Raw genomic sequence first — 7,067 nt, forward strand, 5'->3', positions numbered from 1 at the left:
CTCCTCCATACACCCAATCACTCCACCCTCCCCTCCCCCCCCTCCTCCATGCTCCCGATCAATCCACCCTTCCCTCCTTCCCTCCTCCATGCTCCCAATCACTCCACCCTTCCGTCCCCTCCTCGACCATGCACCGGCTCACTCCACCCTTCCCTCCCCTGCTCCTCCATTCACCCGTTGACACCAATCTTCCCTCCCTCCTCCGACTTGCTTCCAATCACTCCACCCTTCCCTCCCCCAATCCTACAAGCTCCCAATCACTCCACCCTTCCCTCCCCCCTCCGACATGCTCCCAATCACTCCACCCTTCCCTCCCCCCTCCTCCATACACCCAATCACTCCCCCCTTCCTTCCCCTCCTCCTCCATGCGCCTTATCACTCCACCGTTCCCTCCCCTCCTTCTCCATGCACCCAATCACTCCACCCTTCCCTCCCCTTCCATACACCCAATCCCCCCAACCTTTCCTCCCCCCCTCCTCCATGCACCCAATCATGCCACCCTTCCCTCCCCCACTCCTCCATGCACCCAAACACTCCACCCTTCCCTACCCCCTCCTCCATTCACCCAATCACTTCTCCTTGCCTCCCCCCTCCTCCATGCACCCAATCACTCCACCCTTCCCTCCCTCCCCTCCTCCTCCATGCTCCCAATCACCCCACCCTTCCCTCCCCCCTCCTCCATACACCCAATCACTCCACCCTCCCTTCCCCCCCTCCTCCATGCTCCCGATCAATCCAGCCTTCCCTCCTTCCCTCCTCCATGCTCCCAATCACTCCACCCTTCCGTCCCCTCCTCGACCATGCACCGGCTCACTCCACCCTTCCCTCCCCTGCTCCTCCATTCACCCGTTGACACCAATCTTCCCTCCCTCCTCCGACTTGCTTCCAATCACTCCACCCTTCCCTCCCCCAATCCTACAAGCTCCCAATCACTCCACCCTTCCCTCCCCCCTCCGACATGCTCCCAATCACTCCACCCTTCCCTCCCCACTCCGACATGCTCCCAATCACTCCACCCTTCCCTCCCCCCTCCTCCATTCACCCAATCACTCCACCTTTACCTCCCCTCCTCCTCCATGCTCCCACTCACTCCACCCTTCCCTCCCCTCCTCCTCCATGCTCACAATCAATCCACCCTTCCCTCCCCTCCTCCTCCATTCACTCAATCACTCCACCATTCCCACCCCTCCTCCTCCATGCTCCCATGTACCCCACCCTTCCCTCCCCCTCTGCTCCATGCTCCCGATCACTCCACCCATCCCTCGTCCCTCCTCCATGCACCCAATCACTCCACCCTTCCCTCCCCTCCTCCTCCATGCTCCCGATCACTCCACCCTTCCCTCCCCTCCTCCTCCATTCACCCAATCACCCCACCCTTCCCTCCCCCATCCTCCATGCACCCGATCTCTATACCCTTCCCTCCCCCCTCCTCCATGCATCCGATCAACCCACGCTTCCCTCCCCCCTCCTCCATCAACCCAATCACTCCACCTTTCCCTCCCATCCTCCTCCATGCTCCCAATCACTCCACCCTTCTGTCCTCTCCTCCTCCATGCAACCAATCACTCCACCCTTCCCACCCCTCCTCCTCCATGCTCAAAATCACTCCACCCTTCCCTCACCTCCTCCTCTATTCACCCAATCAATCCACCCTTCCCTCCCCTCCTCCTCCATGCTCCCAATCACCCCACCCTTCCCTCCCCCCTCCTCCATGCTCCCGATCACTCCACCCATTCCTCGTCCCTCCTCCATGCACCCAATCACTCCACCCTTCCCTACCCTCCTCCTCCATGCTCCCAATCACTCCACCCTTCCCTCCTCTCCTCCTTCATTCACCCAATCAACCCACCCTTCCCTCCCCCATCCTCCATGCACCCGATCACTCCACCCTTCCCTCCCCCCTCCTCCATGCATCCGATCACCCCACGCTTCCCTCCCCTCCTCCTCCATGCTCCCAATCACTCCACCCTTCCCTCCCCCCTCCTCCATGCACACAAACACTCCACCCTTCCCTCCCTTCTTCCTCCATGTACCCGATCACTCCACCCTTCCCTCCCCCCTTTCCATGCACCCGATCACCCCACCCTTCCCTCCACTCCTCCTCCATGCTCCCAATCACTCCACCCTTCCCTCCCCCCTCCTCCATGCACCCAATCACTCCACCCTTCCTTCCCCCCTCCTCCATTCACCCAATCACTCCACCTTTCCCTCCCCTCCTCCTCCATGCTCCCAATCACTCCAACCTTCCGTCCCCTCCTCCTCCATGCAACCAATCACTCCACCCTTCCCTCCCCTCCTCCTTCATGCTCAAAATCACTCCACCCTTCCCTCACCTCCTCCTCTATTCACCCAATCAATCCACCCTTCCCTCCCCTCCTCCTCCATGCTCCCAATCACCCCACCCTTCCCTCCCCCCTCCTCCATGCTCCGGATCACTCCACCCATTCCTCGTCCCTCCTCCATGCACCCAATCACTCCACCCTTCCCTACCCTCCTCCTCCATGCTCCCAATCACTCCACCCTTCCCTCCTCTCCTCCTTCATTCACCCAATCAACCCACCCGTCCCTACCCATCCTCCATGCACCCGATCACTCCACCCTTCCCTCCCCCCTCCTCCATGCATCCGATCACCCCACGCTTCCCTCCCCTCCTCCTCCACGCTCCCAATCACTCCACCCTTCCCTCCCCCCTCCTCCATGCACACAAACACTCCACCCTTCCCTCCCTTCTTCCTCCATGTACCCGATCACCCCACCCTTCCCTCCCCCCTTTCCATGCACCCGATCACCCCACCCTTCCCTCCACTCCTCCTCAATGCTCCCAATCACTCCACCCTTCCCTCCCCCCTCCTCCATGCACCCTATCACTCCACCGTTCCTTCCCCCCTCCTCCATTCACCCAATCACTCCACCTTTCCTTCCCCTCCTCCTCCATGCTCCCAATCACTCCAACCTTCCGTCCCCTCCTCCTCCAAGCTCACAATCACTCCACCATTCCCTTCCTTCCTCCTCCATGCTCCCAATCACCCCACCCTTCCATTCCCTTTCCTCCATGCTCCCGATCACTCCACCCATCCCTTGTCCCTCCTCCATGCACCCAATCACTCCACCCTTCCATCCCCTCCTCCTCCATGCTCCCAATCACTCCACCCTTCCCTCTCCTCTTCCTCCATTCACCCAATAAGCCCACCCTTCCATCCCCCTTCCTCCAAGCACCCGATCTCTCCACCCTTCCCTCCCCCCTCCTCCATGCATCTGATCACCCCACGCTTCCCTCCCCTCCTCCTCCATGCTCCCAATCACTGCACCCTTCCCGCCCCCCTCCTCCATGCACCTGATCACCCCACCCTTCCCTCCCCTCCTCCTCCATGCTCCCAGTCACTCGACCCTTCCCTCCCCCCTCCTCCATGCACCCAATCACTCCACCCTTCCTTCCCCCCTCCTCCATTCACCCAATCACTCCACCTTTCCCTCCCCTCCTCCTCCATGCTCCCAATCACTCCACCCTTCCCTCCCCTCATCCTCCATGCTCACAATCACTCCACCCTTTCCGCACCACCTCCTCCATTCACCCAATCAATCCACCCTTCCCTCCCCTCCTCCTCCATGCTCCCAATCACCCCACCCTTCCCTCCCACCCTCCTCCATGCTCCCGATCACTCCACCCATCCCTCGTCCCTCCTCCATGCACCCAATCACTCCACCCTTCCCTCCCCTCCTCCTCCATGCTCCCAATCACTCCAACCTTCCCTCCCCCCTCCTACATGCACCCAAACACTCCACCCTTCCCTCCCCTCCTCCTCCATGCTCCCAATCACCCCACCCTTCCCTTCCCTCCTCCTCCATTCACCTAGTCACCCCACCCTTCCCTCCCCCTCCTCCATTCAACCAATCGCCCTATCCTTCCCTCCCCTCCTCCTCCATTCACCCAGTCACCCCACCCTTCCCTCCCCCTCCTCCATTCAACCAATCGCCCTATCCTTCCCTCCCCTCCTCCTCCATTCACCTAGTCACCCCACCCTTCCCTCCCCCTCCTCCATTCAACCAATCACCCTACCCTTCCCTCCCCTCCTCCTCCATTCACCCCGTCACCCCACCTTTCCCTCCCTCTTCCTCCATTCACCCAGTCACCCCACCCTTCCCTCCCCTCCTCCTCCATTCACCCAGTCACCCCACCCTTCCCTCCCCCCCTCCATTCACCCGATCACTCCACCCTTCCCACCCCTCCACCTCCATGCTCCCAATCACTTCACCCTTCCCTCCTTCCCTCCTCCATTCACCCAATCACTCCACCCTTCCCACCCCTCCTCCTCCATGCTCCCAATCACTCCAGCCTTCCCTCCCCTCCTCGTCCAAGTACCCGCTCACTCCACCCTTCCCTCCCCTCCTCCTCCATTCACCCGTTGACCCCACTCTTCCCTCCCCCCTCCTACATGCTCCCATCACTCCACCCTTACCTCCCCTCCTCCTCGATGCTCCCAATCACTCCACCCTTCCCTCCCCTCCTCGTCCATGCACCCAATCACTCCACCCTTCCCTCACCCCCTCCTCCATGCTCCCGATCACTCCACCCTTCCCTCCCCCCTCCTCCATGCACCCAATCAATCCACCCTTCCCGACCCCACTCCTCCATGCTCCCGATCACTCCACCCTTCCCTTCCCCCCTCCTCCATGCTCCCAATCACCCCACCCTTCCCTCCCCCCCTCCTCCATGCTCCCGATCATTCCACCCTTCCTTCCCCCCTCCTCCATGCACCCAATCACTCCACCCTTCCCCCCCCCTCCCCCATGCACCCAATCACTCCACCTTTCCCTCCCCCCCTCCTCCATGCACCTAATCACTCCACCGTTCCCTCCCCTCCTCTTCCATACACCCAATCCCCCCACCCTTCCCTCCCCCCCTCCTCCATGCACCCAATCACTCCACACTTCCCTCCCCACTCCTTCATGCACCCAATCACTTCTCCTTGCCTCCCCCCTCCTCCATGCACCCAATCACTCCACCCTTCCCTCCCTCCCCTCCTCCTCCATGCTCCCAATCACCCGACCCTTCCCTCCCCCCTCCTCCATGCACCCAATCACTCCACCCTTCCCTCCCCCCCTCCTCCATGCTCCCGATCAATCCACCCTTCCCTCCCCCTCCTCCATGCACCCAAACACTCCACCCTTCCCTCCCATCCTCCTCCATGCTCCCAATCACCCCACCCTTCCCTCCCCTCCTCCTCCATTCACCCAATCACCCCACCCTTCCCTCCCCTCCTCCTCCATTCACCCAATCACCCCACCCTTCCCTCCCCTTCCCCCATTCAACCAATCTCCCTACCCTTCCCTCGCTCCTCCTCCATTCACCCAGTCACCCCACCCTTCCCTTCCCCCTCCTCCATTCACCCGATCACTCCACCCTTCCCTCCGCTCCTCCTCCATGCTCCCAATCACTTCACCCTTCACTCCTCCATTCACCCAATCACTCCACCCTTCCCTCCCCTCCTCCTCCATGCTCCCAATCACTCCACCCTTCCCTCCCCTCCTCGTCCATGCTCCCGCTCACTCCACCCTTCCCTCCACTCCTCCTCCATTCACCCGTTGACCCCACTCTTCCGTCCCCCCTCCAACATGCTCCCAATCACTCCACCCTTACCTCCCCTCCTCCTCGATGCTCCCAATCACTCCACTCTTCCCTCGCCCCTCTTACATGCTCCCAAGCACTCCACCCTTCCCTCCCCCACTCCTACAAGCTCCCAATCACTTCACCCTTTCCTCCGCCCTCCTACATGCACCCAATCACTCCACCCTTCTCTCCCCCCTCCTCCATGCTCCCACTCGCTCCACCCTTCCCTCCCCCCTTCCTCCATGCACCCAATCACTCCACCCATCCCTCCCCCCTCCTCCATTCACCCAATCACCCCACCTTTCCATCCCCTCCTCTTCCATGCTGCCAATCACTCCACCCTTCCCTCCCCTCCTCCTCCATGCACCCAATCACTCCACCCTACCCTCTCCTCCTCCTCCATGCACCCAATCACTCCACCTTCCCACGCCGCTCCTCCATGCACCCATCACTCCACCCTTCCCTCCCTCCCCCCTCCTCCATGCACCCAATCACCCCACCCTTCCCTCCCCTCCTCCTCCATGCACCCAATCACTCCACCCTTCCCTCCCTCCCCCCTCCTCCATGCTCCCAATCACTCCACCCTTCCCTCCCCCCTCCTCCATGCACCCAATCACTACACCCATCCCTCCCCCCTTCCTCCATTCTCCCGATCAATCCACCCTTCCCTCCCCACTCCTCCATGCACGCAATCACTCCATCCATCCCTCCCCCCCTCCTCCATGCTCCCGATCACTCCACCCTTCCCTCCCCCCCCTCCATGCACCCAATCCCTCCACCCTTCCCTCCCCCCCTCCTGCATGCTCCCGATCAATCCACCCTTCCCTCCCCCCTCCTCCATGCACCCAAACACTCCACCCTTCACTCCCCTCCTCCTCCATGCTCCCAATCACCCCACCCTTCCCTCCCCCCTCCTACATGCACCCAAACAGTCCACCCTTCCCTCCCATCCTCCTCCATGCTCCCAATCACCCCACCCTTCCCTCCCCACCTCCTCCATTCACCCAATCACCCCACCCTTCCCTCCCCCCTCCGCCATGCACCCAAACACTCCACCCTTCCCTCCCATCCTCCTCCATGCTCCCAATCACCCCACCCTTCCCTCCCCTCCCCTCCTCCTCCATTCACCCAATCACCCCACCCTTCCCTCCCCTTCCCCCATTCAACCAATCTCCCTACCCTCCCTCCCCTCCTCCTCCATTCACCCAGTCAGCCCACCTTTCCCTCACACGTCCTCCATTTACCCAATCATCCTACCCTTCCCTCCCCTCCTCCTCCATTCACCCAGTCACCCCACCCTTCCCTTCCCCCTCCTCCATTCACCCGATCCCTCCACCCTTCCCTCCCCTCCTCCTCCATGCTCCCAATCACTTCACCCTTCACTCCTCCATTCACCCAATCACTCCACCCTTCCCTCCCCTCCTCCTCCATGCTCCCAATCACTCCACCCTTCCCTCCC

The sequence above is a fragment of the Heterodontus francisci genome, chromosome 15 (assembly GCF_036365525.1).
Source record: "Heterodontus francisci isolate sHetFra1 chromosome 15, sHetFra1.hap1, whole genome shotgun sequence".
Lineage (NCBI taxonomy): Eukaryota > Metazoa > Chordata > Chondrichthyes > Heterodontiformes > Heterodontidae > Heterodontus > Heterodontus francisci.